General features: G+C 36.9%; 1 protein-coding gene across 3 annotated transcripts in view; it reads right to left on the bottom strand.

Moving 5' to 3' along the window:
• Positions 1-17,981, bottom strand: part of LOC105232376 (uncharacterized) — a 139,364-nt gene that overhangs the window by 94,583 nt on the left and 26,800 nt on the right. For all 3 annotated transcript variants that reach the window (XM_049460732.1, XM_049460743.1, XM_049460737.1), the window contains one exon: positions 3,698-3,736. The gene's annotated coding sequence lies outside the window, so the exon portion shown is untranslated. The remainder of the gene's footprint in view (positions 1-3,697; positions 3,737-17,981) is intronic.

The raw sequence follows: 17,981 nt of genomic DNA, 5'->3' as shown, positions 1-17,981 counted from the left end.
TCGCTTCAAGTGGAAATGATTACTGTTACAGCATCTGCATGTATGTACCTACATATATGTGTTTATATTGCTTTATCTTCTCAATCTTTGCTATCTTTTGCTTTCGAAATTTCTTTGTAGCAATTTTAATTGAATTTTTGCACTGCAGGGGCGCGTTTGCATGTATATTTCTAAATGAAAAAACATTTGATATAATTTAAGAACTTTTTTCAATTTGTTTTCAATTAATTTTCAATGTTTCTGAAAAATTATTTCATGGAATTTCTAAGAAATACAGAAGCTAACGAAATCGATGCAAATCTAGGACGCTCAAGGAAGGTGTAATGGTATTTTATTGCTGTGAAGTTAAAGAGTGTGGAGAGAGACAGAAAGGGAAAGCTATACTAAAAGCAAAAAAGCGTTCATATTTGAATTTATTAATCAAATAATATTATTTGATAGATGGTATCGTCTGTCGTCTTTACTCATGTATTTGTTTAACAGATAAAGAATGTAATAAATTTTTCTAAGAGTAATTATCTATCGTCGAAAACAAAATTCGATGCTCAAAGCGCACTTTTGACAAGAAAAAATATCTCTCAAGTTATATTATGATCGATTCACATACACATTTCCTCAATTTATTTCAAAATTCATATTTCAACAAAGAAGCGAAGAAAGCAAAGAATATATATGTCAGAATGAACGCTATGATTTCAGTGAGTCGGGAATCTTCTCAGACGTCATCTGCAGAAGCTGTATAGAAGAATACGAGATCGAAACAACTCTACACTTCCTTCCTGACTGTCCCGTGTTTGGGAGGTCAAGACACTTGGAAGCGCATATCTTCAGACATCACCCTAAACCGGCGGGAGTGAAAATTAAAAGTGTGTGCAAATTTTTATTTCCTACTAAGCGCTTTATAAGTTATGAAGTTATAAGTTCGAACACAGGAATTTTTCTTTTCTATAGCTTCAAAAAGGACTACATATAGCAGTTCACGTACTATCTTTGATAAACCATCTAACCTATCTTTTAGTATTAGTCTAGTATTAAAGATGATTCTAGTGGTCAATGGCTTGAAACAGTTTTGAAGACGATGAAGCCAGTGGATGTTAATGAAAGCTTTTGTGGTTAAAAATATAATAAAAAAATGATTTTTGAAAGCCAAACAAGAAGCTGATCGCGATAGTTAAGATATTAAGACTTTAAATCTACTTATGAATGTACGAGAAAAATCTCCTTAACCGAACGACTTGAAATTTTCACACGATCTTCTTACATCTATTTGATAATGATGGAAGGAATAATATTTTTTGAAACAATTTCAATAGTTGAAGTCGATCTGAAATGTCAATTTTTCACAAAGAATTACCTTTTGGGAAACCGCCATGTTGTCGCAAATAAACCGTCGAGTAATTCTTATATTATTATTATTTATATACATATTGTGACAATAAAGTATATGTTAGTTGTAAAACGAAATAATTCAATTATTTAAAAACATTTATTTTGTCGCCTTCAAAATAAATCCTCCCAGATGTAATATACTTATGGCAACGATTTGTGCAGTCCTCGAAACACTTTTCATAAACACTTTTTGGGATGGCCTTCAGCTTCTTCAGCGGACTTCGTTTTATCTCTTCGATCGACTGAAAAATGGGTTCTATGGAGCGGCAATTTCTATTTGGAGAACAAGAAAAAATCATACGAGGCCAAATCTGGTAAATATGGGGGTTGATAGAGGGTATTCATTGGATTCTTGGCTCTAACTTCGATCGCAATCGTATATTTTGGAAAAAATTCAACTTTTCAGGACGAGTCGATCAAGAACGCGTTTCATATCCAAAATATCCACCGAAACCATTTGACCAGACTGTCGAGAGATCCATATCCTTTAGTTTTTTAATACTTTCATCAGATGAACAGATCGTCCACAACGAGTCATGTCTTCACCGATCTTTCGAGGGTCTTTGAAGGCCTTGTACCACTCGTAAACTTGTGTTTTTGATAAAACTGAATCACCTTTTCCAATATTGGCAATGATTCACCGCACCATAGGATGACGGAGAGGCAATTTCAAACCTTTTGACGACCGTGGTGTTCAAAAATATATACCCAAAATTTCACGAATATACATAAATGAAGTGATTTTTCTTTTTTCTTTAAAAAAGCAGAGAACCTCGAAACGGATCACCCTTTATTTAATCAATCATTTATTTGTTGATATAACCAAAATTTCAAAAACAATATTCACTTAATTTTTATACAAATATTTTTATTTAAAAAAGTTAATAATAGCAAGCAAAAAATCCGTCTGTATTGACACAAACACATTCTCTTTTGTCTCGATTTACTTTGTCAACTGCAATTAAAATATTTCCTTTGTGCTAACCATCGACGGTTATTGGTTTTAATTTCGCAATTTTCATTGAGTTAAATTCTTTCGCCAAAGGCAAATCGAATCAATATTTACACGCTACTCAAAAAACTCTCAACAAAGCATGCGAAATATTTTTACAACGGAATGTCGCATGGAAAAACAGAGTGTATGCAACAATACAACAAACAACAATACATGTAAATATGCATGTACGAGCATGTTTACAGACGTTGGGGTTACAATGTGACCTGCACCACAGCCGCACGCGTGTCAACAGGTGAATGGCGACGGTGGACAAAATTTTATTGGCTGGCTGGCTGGCGGGCGCAAACACAATCGGATGTGCTTTTTAATGAAGGCATTTTTATGCAAAAAAAAAATATATATAAAAAAATTGTCACAAAAAGGTTAAAGCACAAAAAAGTAAAGCAAGTAAACGAAGTAGTCGTAAAACTGCCAAAAATCATATAGACCCTCGCTGTGTCTGATGACTCGAAAAGCAGAGCCTTTTCCAATTTGCTCACAGCGACCGGAACAAAGCATAACATGAAAAATCCCGCTTAAGCGCACAAAAGTATGCAGTGTTTTTGGTACTCTCACACGCTTACGCACCTTTAGAGTAAAAATCATTAAGTTTTCAATGTGTATGAAATATTGCACTGTGGGGAGTAAGCGGAGACAGCTCCTGTACATATTGAACGGTTGAGCGCCTGCAGGTATGCAAACATTTTATGAAAATCTCTTAACAACCTCAGTGGGGCTACTCTAAAAAAGGTCGCATTTTCAGTGTATAGTATATTCGTGTATATATGTATGTGTGCATGTAGTTATGTATGTATGTATGTCAACTATGTAAACTTTCGTCATTTATGTTCACATTGACGTAATGCCAATAAATCGAGGCTTTGCCGGAAATTGGCAAATTATTTATATTCAATTTTCTTGCAAAAGAGCTGTGCAATATATTTTATGCTGTAAATAAAGAAGTGCATAAGTAAGTTAGCTGTGATTAACTGGAATTTTAACCGAAAACAGTTTTTCTTTTTGACATTTTTATTGATATGAATTTGATAACGATCCTAGTCAACTACTAGAACAGCGATCGTCGAGAAAATACTTTTCCCGTAGGTCTTTCACCCCAAACTCCCTATTTTAAATTTTTATTTTTTTTGTGGAGTTTTTGCTTTTGGTAATTAATAATTATATAATATTATAATTTTTTATGTTTTTTCTACAAAATAAAAAATTTTAGATTAGGTATTCTTCCTCATTAAGCCCAAATATATATTTAATAAATTAATTATTAATAACTTTACACACTACCAGGAAACTCACCGATAATTTTTATGCGCCTTTACATTAAATCCTTTGAATCTGCAATAAAAGAATTGAAATTTGATATTAATTAACTGCAAATTAGAATAAAAGACTAAAAATCGATAAGGACATATTTTAAAAATTTATTTAAAAAATTGTTGCACCTTAAGAAGATCACAATTTGAGCCACTTTCATTGATATTTAGCCAATTAAGTTCACAGCCAAGAATGCTATCAAACTTTTTGTCATAACTCTTGCTATACAAATTTTTAATTACAGGAAAATAAACATAATATAGCAGCAGTTGTATGCCCCGAAAGCTGCTCTCAAACTCAGAGAAACTGAGTACTTAATCAATCCAAAATATTTATTTTGCCAGGGCGCTGAGCCCAACCATTGCAGTCGTTTCTCTGCTCATACACTTTCGAGGGAGGGAAGAACTTGCTGCAGGAGAGGGCAGTGAGTTTGTTTCCGGGGGATTAAAGCCTCCAAGGTTGGTGGAGAAGTATGCACATATCCTGAACTTTCCACCAGCACCAGTTCTTGCCTTCTGACCACTGAAGCGTCTTCCAAGCGGAGCTGCCGCTATAAATGCAACATTGGCTCCACGACTTTAAAGGAAGAACGACTGGCGCTCCGTAGTAAACTCGACTATAACCGCGTAAGCGTTGTCTGCTAATAAAGAAAGAATATTAAAGAGATCCACTGCTTCGGAGCGCATGGTAGAACAGCGATATTAGCCATGAGTTCGATTATTGTGCGCACAGTCTCAGTGCGACCACTGAAAAGATACCCTAGCATCGATATATTTTAAGATCAGACTGGTTTAGGTGCCTGATCACAGCGATATAGCAGGAAACTGTAAAAGTGATGATTTTGATTGACACTTAGCTAGCAATTACATGGGAATGGGATCCGGTGGGAGCCTTGTTGACTTCTTGTGGTTCACTACTGGACTCTTAGGATTCAGACCAGCTCACCAAGCACTTACCGACTATTAGCAGATGTGTAGACGCAAGGTGTATCTGGCCAAGAGTAAATCACAGGATTTTCGGGGCACTCTCTCTGTCAGGAAGCTTCAGCAGTTAGATTAAATATCTTACCGGATAGCAGTTAAATTTATGAAATAGAATTATCTTATTTTCATCGTCGAATGTCTTCCTTGTACCTCGTAGTGCAAAACAAAAATAAGTCGGATCTCATATATTCAGACATCCAGATGGAGTAGCGAAAATAAAAATAATACGTCAATGTAGATTTGTGATAGATTCATGGTGCTTTGTCTAACAACTGGAGGCATACATACGTAACAGTCTAAGTGCGATCCCTCCGCCATGGTGAGGGATCAGTCATCTAATCGAACCTTGCCTACCTAATGGCAGCAGGCTTGAAACACACTGCAATAGTCAGTTAGTCTGAAACTGAAGTTGATAGAGAGTTCCTGACAATATACTTCTCCACCAACATTCTCTCCAAGCTTTGATCGATTCACTCCTCTAACGGCGCCTACATACCCACAACTCTCTTGCAGGTTTATATATGGTCAGAGAAAAAGCTGCCAGACTATTTGACAAACTCCAAGATACGTAAGATCTGCTATAAAGTCCAAGGAAGTTAGAATTTTCGAATGAAAAATTATATAAATAAAATAGTAGTTTACTATTTTTAGATAAATGTGGCAACACTATTAGCATAATATTCCAGCACAAATATTATGAAAAATACCCAAAATAATACCAAAATAAGTTTGAAATGCCCACCCTAATTAGGCATTTAGCCCTAATTATCTTGCTTCACCTTGGCGCTTGTTTTCCTCTGAAGTGCGCTTTACTCAAAAATTTTGCGGCGGCAAAAAGAGAAATGAAGATTAAAATAAATGCCAATGGCGAAAAACAAAAACCACAAAAATATTAAATCAAAGCAAAGCTCAAATAAGCAGTCTGCACTAAGCGCTACGCCAGCCACAAAGCCTGCAGAGCCTACGCGTGCATATGTGTGTGCGTGTGCTTGTATTGTATTTGTTTGCTTATGGGACGGACGAATTTTCTCAGGCTATTATTAACGTAAATGTAACAGTACATTGGAATGTAGCAGCTTCAGAAGTCTTTGGGGCGAAATGCTTCTTCATTTTATGTGAATTGAAATGGTATTTGCGCTTTGCCCTTCACCAGAGCAACAAACACACACGTGTACATAAGCATATATTGTATTTGTAACAGAATCTACACATATAGATGTATATATACATATATACATTATTATACACATACATATACATATAAGTGATAGCTTTGAGCCATCTTACGTTTTCGTTTTGCTTCATTGGCACAGCTCGTCCGATTTGGTGCAGCTTTTGTTTTGCTACTTTTCGCTTGAAAATGGTTTTGTTTGCACTTTATTCTTCATTATTTGTTTCTTTTTCCTGTTTTTCGCAATAATTGTGGCTTTCGTGCTTTTTCTTTTGCATCGATCGCTTCATTTCGCCACCGCCACATTGTTGCTGCTGTTGTTGCTCATCTGCCCCCAAAAATTTACAATCGCGTCTAATTAATCGACTCGTTTTATTTTGCTGACTGAGCGAAAAGCGATTGTCCCATGGTAATTGCTTCGTCGCAGGCCAACAAACGCTCCAGTATTACGAGCGTTTTTCTTGTTGTTCCGTACTTTTGTTTGGCTGAGATACATTCGTTCAATGCGGCACAATTACCCAGCTGCCATGAGATACTCGAGGCGTGCTTTGTTAACGAAAATGGTCGAAGGTAAATATTGAAGAAATGGAGTGTAACAAATGCCTGGTGATGCGTTCAATGCTAGAATGGGGCCAAACGATTTGCTCTGCGGCAAAGCCAATGAAGGAAGCACAGAACAGAGCTGTGAGATGGTTTTGTTTCTTTTGGGTAAAAGTAAAAGTAAAAGCATGTATTTGATTATTCGGTTTTGAGTTGGTGAAGAATGGTTTGTGGGTATGATCGCTTTGTAATTCGAAAGCAGCTTAAATTGGCAATATGTTTTGGTTTGTAGGCAAAGGCGAGCTTTTTCGAGGAAATGTTTTCAAAATTTATTTCTTCGAAAATATTAGAAACCAAATGTATTGGCTCTTTCATTTAAATACCAGGAAGTGTTCTGAATTGTATTGAGCCAATTTAAAAGATAGTCCACAATAAAATGCTTTGAAATAGTAAATATGTATATCAGAAAATCTTAAGAAATTTTTGAAATTATTTTTTAACTTCAATTAAGAGAAAAATATAAATTCTCATAGAAAAAGTTTTGCCCGCTTTGTCAACTAAACCGGAAAATCAACATAATTGCCACACTGAATAATTCCACATACATATCTTCTTAATTGTGTCTCCAGTTGTACTTCAGATTTGCGAAACCTTCCTTGTCTTTCCTGAGAAATTGTTTGTTGAAATTCTGAAACTATTCATTCAACTTAAGCCTGTTATAGGTTATTGTCACTCAACTACCGGGTTTTCCAATAAACATAATATGATTTATTTCATTGTATTCATGTTTATAATTTCGCCATGGAAAAATAAACACAAGAACAACGTTTACAAATTATTCTATCTTATTGTCAAAATAATTGTTCTCCAATTGCAACTTTTCGTGCACTTTTTCTTCTCCAATGAGGTTCACTTTCCTTTGAGTGGTGCGGTAAATAAACAAAACTGTCGATTCTGCTGCGAAGTAAATTCATAAATTATTCCTGAACAACCATTATATCCACCTAAATTATCAGTTTGATGTGAGGTTTGGTGGAATCATTGCCTTCGAAATGAAGATGGTTACTGTCAATGTCACAATTATTTCAAGAAATTGTGTTTTAATACCAGTAGACTACTTCTTGTGGGGTTATTTGAAGTCTTTGATCTTTAGTAGTAAACCATATGTGCTAGTCATGACATACGATTGATGATTAAATGGAAAAGGATCAAGGTATTCTATCTAAAATATCTTTATACCCTGAAAAGTCGGAAGTATAGAAGTAAGTAAGTATTTAAGGTCTAATGACGCACCTAGGCCTTTAGCAGGCTTATTATGAGCCCAGCGAGACTAAAGTCCTCTAATTATGTCCACTCTGACCCACCTGATGAACTTTGTTAGTACAAAAGGTTTTATATGAGCAACTTTCTTGATATCGCTAAGAAACTCTCGCCCAATAGTTGCGATTGTTTTCCTATATAAAAACGAGCATTTTCATAGAAGGTCCTGTGTAGTTTCTTTTACCTCTTGGCAGCTTTTAACTATCGTTATATGGATATGTTATTATGACATGCCTTTTGAATTTTAATAGTGGATTGCGCGGCCTATACTCCATTCATGTTACGTTTTCCTACTTGTTGAGCAACTTAGGAATTGATTCCAACGAGATTCAGCATTTATAAGATGTTTGTCGATTAAATATCTACAAGTAGCCAGAAGCATATACATACATACATATATTCCTCCTTTTACCGGAGTCTAATTGTAGGGTGATGCCTCTGTTCTCTGCTTCTCAGTTGTCCGGAATATATCTGTATACTTGAACTCATTGCAGGTTTATCGTGGAATAGGATAAAATCTACAAAGAAATCTTGGCATTATTTCACTATCCTTGGTAAAACACTGAGTGACTTTAGTGCTTTCGAAGCCGCTTGGGTATCTGTAAGTATAAATATATTTCTTGTTGTAAGCACCCTTTTTGTCAGGATAAGAGGGCCTTCTGTAATTTCTGTAGTTTCTAGTAATCCGAAAGGATGAAAACACTCCAGCTCTGAAAGTAGTCGACAAAGTAACCTCCGAGGGTAGCAGAGAAAGAGGAAAATCTCCACTTCGTTTTAAAGACCAGCTGAAGCAGGACCTGGTTTCACTTGCAATAAAAAAAAAGAACGACGGGAGCTTTATTGCAAACACGAACATAACCGGGTAAACGGTGTCTACGCCATCAAAGGAGAAGAAGTATTCTAGTTTTATGCTAAGCTCTCTTCCTCACAATTCGTATTAAAGATCTGCTTTAAGAAAACACATTAGTGTTCTAGCTAATTAGAAATAACCACAAGTAACAACAATTAAAACAGGAAGTGGCTAGCATTACATAATAACTAAAGCTTCTTACATTTTCGCAGCAGACGTAAGCGAGTTGTTTGGGTGTGTGCCTACCATTACGTAAATTGTAAGTTCGAGCTCAAATTTCTTAAGTATTTTAACTCTACAGGAAATTAGACAACACTAGCTTAGACTAATAATAATGATGATTTCGTAAGTTACAAACACAATGCAGCTTTGACCAGACGAAGGCTACTTGCCATATTTACATGGTTATAACAAATTTCTCAATTAAAGCGAACATGAACTCTTCAACGGCGGCTACCAAGCGGCGTAGAAAATGTAACAAATACTAACAAAAACAAAAACAAAGTATAATAAATGTGGCACAAAAAAAGTTTATTTTCTGTGGAAGAAAAAACCAACGACGAAAGGTCGTCCAAACAGCCGGAAAGCGACATAAAACAACAACAGCGACAACAGCAGCAAGTAAACGAAATTAACAGCAACAGCTGTTCGAGCTGTTGTGACTAACGCAATGAGCGGAGACCTCCAGCGCGTAGCTGACACCTTCATTATCTCAACAAGATCGAAAATGAATACATTGGTGATGCAGAAAAATAACAAAAACAGAGAAGAACCCGAAGGCTGAAAAAGCCTCGATGCTTGGCGGCAGACAGCGGCTGTGAAAAAGCTGTAGCAACAACAACAAACGCAGCAGCTGGCAGAGCATTGAAGACAGCACCGAATTGTTTAATCAAGTGTGAAATCGGCCGTATCGGTTTGCTGTACTTTTTCTCGTTTTTTTCATTGCTAACTGTAAAGCAATCTTTTGCCGGCATAAATCTAATGACCCATAATAACAGCTTGTTGTTGTTGCAGCGCCATTAGCTTTGTGGAAATAATTAACATGTTTTATTATGAACTTTTGCAGCACTTTGAAGCAACAAGCATACAAACAAACAAACCAAAAAACAAAAACAACAAAAAAATAAAAACAAATCATTTTAATCGAGACCGAATATCAAGAGCACAACAAAAACGACAGAAAATTACAAAACCAACTCACGGCAAGTTAAACAAACGAAATTAAAGTGAACAGCAGCAGCGAAACAGCTGTTCACCTTTCAGCGCTGACCTTTGTCATGGACCGCGCACGCTGCTCACCACCACGCTTGGCTACACACGACAAGCGCGCCTTACACGCTTGCAACGCTTCACAATTTCCGTTGTGCGCGTTGTTGCTCGACACTTTTCTCAACAAGAGGCCGCTTACACGCGCCTACACATACACACACAGAAATACGAAGCTGTCTTGCGCGTTGATCGCTTTAAACTTGGCCTAAAAGAGGCCACAATTAATCGCGCTTCAATCGCTCGCCAACTCGCTTGTTCGCGCGCTCGTTCACTAATCGCGTGTTTCCACTTCAAAACCGTAAAGGGCATGCAACAATAACGCATATCGGAAAAATTCCTATATTTCCTCCGAAGCCAGCACGTGGAAGACGTAAGACGAAAGAAGAAAGCAAGCACACTGGCATCTCACTTCCCGGAGTCGCGTTAATTAAGTAAACATCACGTTTTTGCCGCTAAAGACGTCTTTGCCAGACGCGTCACAGCTGCGGCCTGATTTGTTGGTGTCACACCGTGTTTTACCTACACGTAAGCACTCCGAAATATGTACCATACTCAGTGGAGGTACGAATGTGTGACGTTTGTGGTTTTCGTGTGACTTACGTGCCTTTGCTCATTCCATTTAAGCTGTGCGGAATTTTTCCCCGCTCCTGCGCGCCATCGCACTGTGTGACCTCAGCAGAAAATTGTTGGCGTCTGCGGGGCTTTCCTTGTCGAGTTTTGTGCTTTACTTCCTATTTCGATTTCCCATTCACGCCATGTGTTTCATAAAAATTGTTCGGTTAGCCCAATTTATTGATAAATCACAGTCACGACTATTTTTTGGCTTTTTCATTACCTTTATTATTATTTTTCTTTTATGTTTTTTTTTCATTGGTACATTTTCGGTGCCTTAACTGTTTAGCAATTTGTTTGCAGTCTGAGTTTAATTTGAGCTTTTGCCAAGTGCAAATAGTTAAGTACCGAGCTCGCTTATCTTATTTGGTTAATCTGGCGTGAAAATGTGTTGCATGTCGGCTTAGCGGCGAAGTATAAGCAAGCAATAAAGGTAAGCAATTATTTTGTGATCTCAAAATTAATTTAATTACAAGGAACTGCCTGAGATCTAACAGTAAGAACGCAGACACGTAAGTAGATTTAAAGCCAAGGATAAGCGAAGTGAAGTCAGTCACCTAGACTGAAACTGATAAATTGCCAAAGTTCACTTGCTACAGCACAGCTCATAGATATTATGCTGACTTCCTAAGAAAACAAATTAATTTATATATAACTTAGACTATTTCTGACATATTTGGTTAGAAGGAAGAAAGTACCACGTACGGATTATTTAGGCACTACTCGGTCAGCATGTAATTAATTTTATTAAACCTGGTTGATTCAGATTCCTTTTGGACAAGAGTAGAACACTGAACTGCTTGCCATTAACAAAGTCTTGCGCAATCGTAGAGGTTTTTCTAAACGATGTCCAATAGACATTCTATAAAAGTTATCAAAGTTGTATAAAGAAGAGTGAGTTGGAAACATCTAGACACTTTCTCTTTCATTGTCCAGCTCTTGCAAACTTAGGTCGTTAAATCTCGGCAGTTTATCTCCGAAGAACCAGAAGACTGAAACTGGTATAAAAACTGATAGATAAAACTGACCGTCTCAACAAATTTGTGATAGGCTCAAATCACTTTGTATATTTGAAGGGGTCTTATGTTCCATTTGACCGGTGTTCTAAGCTGTCCAAGTAAGATTCCTTTTCAGATAAACCTCTTAACCTAACTTAACCTAATCTAACCAGACTTAGACAGATATTTTTATAAATAATCCTTGCACTGTTGTTTCCTTTTCATTGGTAGTTTTTTTAAGTGGTGGGTCCCAAACCCACCACACAAGCCTTTGTTGCGCCTTCTCACTTTAGCTCGCCTTCAAACGGATGTTTTCTGGCTACCAAGATGATACTTGGTGTAAGATCGGAAGTCGTGAGCTGCTTGATATTGGTATTATTATCCCCAATATCCGCGCCGTTAGTTCTGCTTTCTCCAGACTGGATAAGGAAGCAAAGCCAATGGGTCTGGTAGTGAACGAGGGTAAGACGAAATATCCCCTATCTTCATACAAACAGTTGCCGCACTCACGACTTTGCTCCCACGTCACTGTTGACGGTCATAATTTCGAAGTCGTAGATAATTTCGTGTATCTTGGAACCAGCATCAACACCAACAACAGTGTGAGTTTCGAAATCCAACACAGAATACGATTACTCTTGCCAACAGATACTACTTTGAACTGAGTAGGCAATTCAGAAGTAAAGTCGACGAAGTATCAAAAAGAATAAAAGGAAGACATCCGCTATTTTAGAGATATCAGGTGGAGAAGGACCTGGCTGCAATTGATATCTCAAACTGACGCAAAATAGCTAAAAACAGAAACGATTGGCGCGCTGTTGTTAACGCGGCTATAATCACGTAAGCTGTGTCTACATTATTAAAGGGGAAGAATCCGAGCACAAAAAATTACCTGTGCTTTGGGGCTGAGAGAACTTTCATCATTTGCGCGAACTTCTACACATGACTCCATCCTCCAAGTAGATAACACGTTCACAAATTTTGACTTTTCCAGGTCTATTCCTTAATGTAGTTCTCTATATGCCATTCATAAAGGCATCTACTTAATTTTATCACACATGTGGCAACTCATTTGCACCCAAAAAATGCAATGTCCGTGAAGATTTCCGCTCATTGTACTGAAAAGCACAAGTGATTAACGGTTTTCTTCCCAAGTGGAATCGAAATCTTACCATCTTTATGTACAATCACTTATGAGATAGCTTTATTAACATTGTGAAGTTGAAGCAGCACTTCCGCGCTCTAATTTGTGTTTGTCATGCCAGCGCGAGAAATAATGCATGAAAAACCTTTAAGCACAGTGTTACAAGGTTAGGTTTTCTCATCACCGTTAAATGAAGCAGAAGCAACCGATAAGCAAGTTGGCGGTACCTTGTGATCTCTTGACGTAATTGTCGTCAGCTAATTAACATACGATTTGACACACAAGATTAAATGTAGCATGCAAGTGCGAAAAAAGCCCAGAGAATCCATTTAAAGAAGCGCACAAAACTGCCCGCTTGTACCTCGGTGTAAAAGTAAGTCTTAAGAAAAGAGCATTGCCCTCAAAAAAAGCGAAAATAATAAGAACAGCAGAGTCATTACACATGCCAACATGTTTGTATATGTGTGTGTGTGTATAAGAAAGCAATAAATAAATGAGCCAAAAACACATCAAGAAAATTACCGAAGAATATGACGAAACAGAAGCTGCAACCTTAGCCGACGCCGTTGTCATTATTTCAAATGATAATGTATATTTTGTTGATGGCATTTTGGCGACAGACGCCATTGTTTGTTCGTGGAGCGAAACCTTTGCCAGCAGTCGAGGCAATTGAGTTGTGAAAACCGTGAGAAGCAAGTGAAATTATATGTATTTTTTCGGTGTTACATAAACACTGAAGTGCTAAAGGCTACCGTGCATACAAACGTATATATTTCATCAGTATATATACATAGATACAAATACTTATATATCCATTTAACATATATACAACTTTTGTACACATACATACATATGTATTCAAGTGACCTCAGCAACGCCTTGCTTAGTTGCCTGCCACCGTTTTCCAACACTAGTTGCTTGCGTCAAACATAACTGTCAGTTTAATTGTCAAAACATTAACTGTCTAAAATCATCAAGTACTTGTGCCATTGTTGCTTGGCACGTGTTACGCAACAGCAATCATTGCAATGCACAAATAATTACGGCAACAATTGAGAAGAAGATGTTGTGGTTTCACTTTTGCTTGCGGTGGAAATTTTATACCTTCAGCGAAATTAGTAAGGATTTGAAGTAAATGGATCAGCAGAATCTTTCGCCATCGGCAAGAATAGATAGTAATCACTTGATGCCAGATCAAAACTATAAAATGAATGCTTAAAAACAGCCGAACCAAGCTCACGGAGTTTCCGGTGAAAATATGTGAGTTGTCCTTAAGGAGCATTACACCGCTCTTACTGACCAAATCTGGCAACTTCTGGGCGTTTGCATCGTTCAGACGAAGGGTTCTTGACAGTACAAGCCCAAATTAAAAGATGCCGTAGGGGAAGAGCTTACTCTAGATAATCCCAACAAACAACTCCAAAGCGACTAGCGCGAAAAAGTTCAGGGTCCAAGCGTGGTGAAGCTCAACAAATGGTCGCAAGCCAGAATTGACGCTTCGAAAGGCTATGCTGAGTGTTTGGTGGGATTGGAAAGGAGACATCCACTATGAGCTGTTCCAAGCTGGTTGAACGATTAATTCTATATTTGACTGTCAACAATTGATGATATTGAAGCAAGCAATCGAAAAAAACGGTCAGAACTGATCAACAAAAAGGGCTTCGCCTTCCATCAGGACAACGCTAGACCACAAACATTTTTGATGACTCGGCAAAACTTGGGACAGCTTGACTGGGAAGTTTTGATGCATTCGCCATATAGCCCTGACTTTGCACCATCCGACTACAATGGTCAATGCAGAACTCCCTTAATGGAGTGAAGTTGGCTTCAAGAGAAGCCTGTGAAAATTACTTGTCGCAGTTTTTCGCCGAGAAACCAGAAAAGTTTTACACTGATGGAATAATGTCTCTAGCGGAAAAATTGCAAAAAGTGCTTGACCAAAATGGTACGTATTTGGTTCATTAAAGTTCATTACAAATATAAAAAAAATAAATTTAAGTTTGATTAGAAATACGAAAAAACTTTTTCGACTACCCGATATATGTGAGCAAAAGCTATTTCAATAAAAAAAACGTTTAAGGCAAGTTCCGTCTAGGAGCGCTTTCGAGATAAAATCCTTTTTCAAAATGTAAAAAATTTCGAAAACACTGTGAAAGCTATTAAATGACATAGGAAAAATGGTTAGGTAATGTCAGGTCCTTCTTGTTTTGAATCCAAGAGCTGGAACCTATTTCAACATATCATATTTTATGGTTTGCAGATTTTAAAGAACACATGTGAAAATATTCCCTAGTTCTTGAAAAAGCTTTAAGGACGAAAATTTATGACATACGCCAAACAAAAAAAAATAATAAACAAAAATAATTTTAAGTTAGGTTAAGAAATTGTATGATATTTGTCAAACAAAAACGATAAAATAAGTAATCTGAAGTTAGATTGGACGTTGTAATAGAAGTAAAATCTCAATAATGATCTCAAAACTCACAAAAATTATGGAATTTCTCAAAATTCCTTATCCAATAATTATTTTGTAATAGTTACATGTAATGTGTAGTCCAAAAACCTTATGACTGGCAAAAAATTGTTGTGGCAATGAATGCTTCGGTGTAACCACGGTCATTATCAAAACGTAATCGGTGGGTTTGAATGTTTATGAATCCTGAAATTGTCGCCGTCATTTGTATGCAAACATACGTACACACACAAGCAACTAACTGAGCGCTTTTTTGTAGGAAGATGATGCAGCAAATTGCCATTAAAAGTTGCAACCCAAAGGAGTTACTGCATGCCATAATTGCCGACGCAGGGGGGATATAATGCGAAGTGGGCGAGTGAAAGCACAATTATGAGAGAGGGTACTCAACTGGGTGTACATCTTCAGTATATGTATGTATGTTTGAGTGCGTTTAATTTCGCATTTTCATTGCCAACAAAAGTGGCTGCGCTGCGGCGCGGTGTGGTGCGGTGCGGTAGACTAACAGTTAAAAACAAAGCGCGATTTGATGATGATGCGGCACTTTGGAACGCACACACACATGTGCATACTGAAAACGGTAAATTGCTGCGCGCAAATATGAAAATAAATATGCGCACACACACACATGCGCCGTATGTGCGCCATGCATAAATTCACTTTATGTGACTTTGCGGTTATTACAGTTATTTGTGACTATCACTGCCGCGTTTGTGGTTTTTGGCGACGCTAATGTGTTGTTATTGTTTTATTTTTTGTGTTTTTGTTTTTCTCACCGTTTTAGCCAGCTTTTTACATTTTAATTTATAAATTTTTATTTTCACTGCTTTGACGTAGCCCATGTAATCGTCGTGTGGAAACAATTACTGTTGTTGGTGTCATAAACAAATGACGATAATTGACTTACACACTCAGGTATGCACATACGCGCTGAGTAATGGCTTGCAATGCAGGAAGTGCAATGGAAAATGAAAACGAAGGTGAAACGTTAAATTGAAGGTGAAAGGATATCCGGTAAATACATTTCACTTTATGGGCACATACTTTGCATATATGTACATATTTAGATGATAGTAGGGAAACAATATGCAGTGCTTATGTACATATGTATATAGATCACAGACTAAGGATTGATGACACACAATGTTTTCAAAAAGTGCCTGATTCCACTGCTTTTCGAAGAAAAATAATTTTATATGAGTCGAACTCATGTGTGAGTAAATACCGACTTTAGAGAACTATTAAGTAGTTTCATACACTTAAAAAAATATATAAAAATCTTAGTTAGTCTCCAACTTTCAAAAATCTATAATGTATTAGAATTTATTTTGTACTTTTTATTTTCAAAAAATCCATATGACTAGATATTATATATTTACATATTTATAAAAACATACTTAACTCAAATAATTTTGAAGAAGTTCAAACAATATTTTCGAAAAACAAAAATGGGTTGGTTTTCAATCGGTTGGTAGTTAGAAAAGGGAGGCGCAGAAGCGCCACACTTAGACCACAATTAAGCTCATTTTGATTCCAAGTGCAAACAGTTTTGCCTTATCCAGCAACTCAGTGATAAAATACCTCCTTCTGTGCTGCCAATATATTCTACGTTGCAACATTGGGAGCGGTGGAAATAATTCCGTTACAAGTCTACACATTCAGAAAGAATTTACAAAGTATCTGAAGGTGGGTTGTTAGTGGTAAGTATCCTACTAATCCAATACAATGATTACTTAGTGCCGTCTTGCCTAAAAATCGAAGTTTTTTGACCTACCCTATCCAACTTGTGATATGCGCTCTGCTTACTAGTGCTTCAAGACCTGAGGTGTTCCTCTAAGATCCATCGCTACAAGCAACCCTTAATGGAGCTCAATGGTATACGTCATCCTAGGGGAATTGTGTTCCCGACTGTAACTGAGCGGACCAACTCGTCTGCCTTTTGGTTTCCTTCTATTGCTGTATGACTGGATACATATATGATTTTACCGAGTTTTCCACTAAGTGTTTCATATGGATATACAGGAAACTTAGTTTAGACGCTAAGGATCACTTCAATCGCCGTTTGGCAATGCACTAGAAGGTTAATGGATTTTCAGAAACTAGAGCAGAAACCCACTTGGTCTATAATGAGGATAACCTGCAAGGCATTTGTTGATGTAGTTTTCATTACACCTTTAGTCCCCACCAAACAGATTCGTTGTACCTATTCTAGGAGGCGATACTTATTCATTAGTGACACCCACCAAACCAACGCACCACATGTTAGTATGGGACGGATGACACTTTATGAGAGCCAGGAATACATGTGGAGTCGTAGACCAAGATTTTTCACAGAACTCAAGCATGCAATAGCTCTATTCCTTAAAATGGCGGATTATATTGTACAATATAAATCTTTTTCTTCTTGATTTTCGGGTAGTATTCATATTTTTGACTGTCTTCACAAAAAGTAAAGCCTGAATATCGAATTAAGTATACATACATATACACAATGAACTCTTTAGAACAACTAGATTTTCCTCTTCTAAATTTTAATTTTTTAACAGATATTTTGCTTTACGATTTCTTCTTCCAACAAATCGCACTATAGTTTACATTTTTATGATCACTGCTTCAAACTACGGACCATTTTATACGATATGATCAAAATTAACACGGATTGCTTCATTCAAACTACATTTTTTTTATATTCTGGATATAAAGTTTGTTAATGCTCTGACGAAATCGAGGAGAGGTTACAAAAAAGATGCTTGACAACGTAGCTGAGGATCCTACATTCAACAAAAACAAACTATTGACGAGAGGGGGCTTTATGAATATGATTTCGAAACTGCCAAACAATCTGGCGAATGGTGCTCCAAAAATGAGCTGAAACCAATAAAAACCACGTCAAAGTAGGTTAAAAA

Source organism: Bactrocera dorsalis, chromosome 1 (assembly GCF_023373825.1).
Source record: "Bactrocera dorsalis isolate Fly_Bdor chromosome 1, ASM2337382v1, whole genome shotgun sequence".
Lineage (NCBI taxonomy): Eukaryota > Metazoa > Arthropoda > Insecta > Diptera > Tephritidae > Bactrocera > Bactrocera dorsalis.
This window is presented reverse-complemented; position numbering and strand designations above follow the sequence as displayed.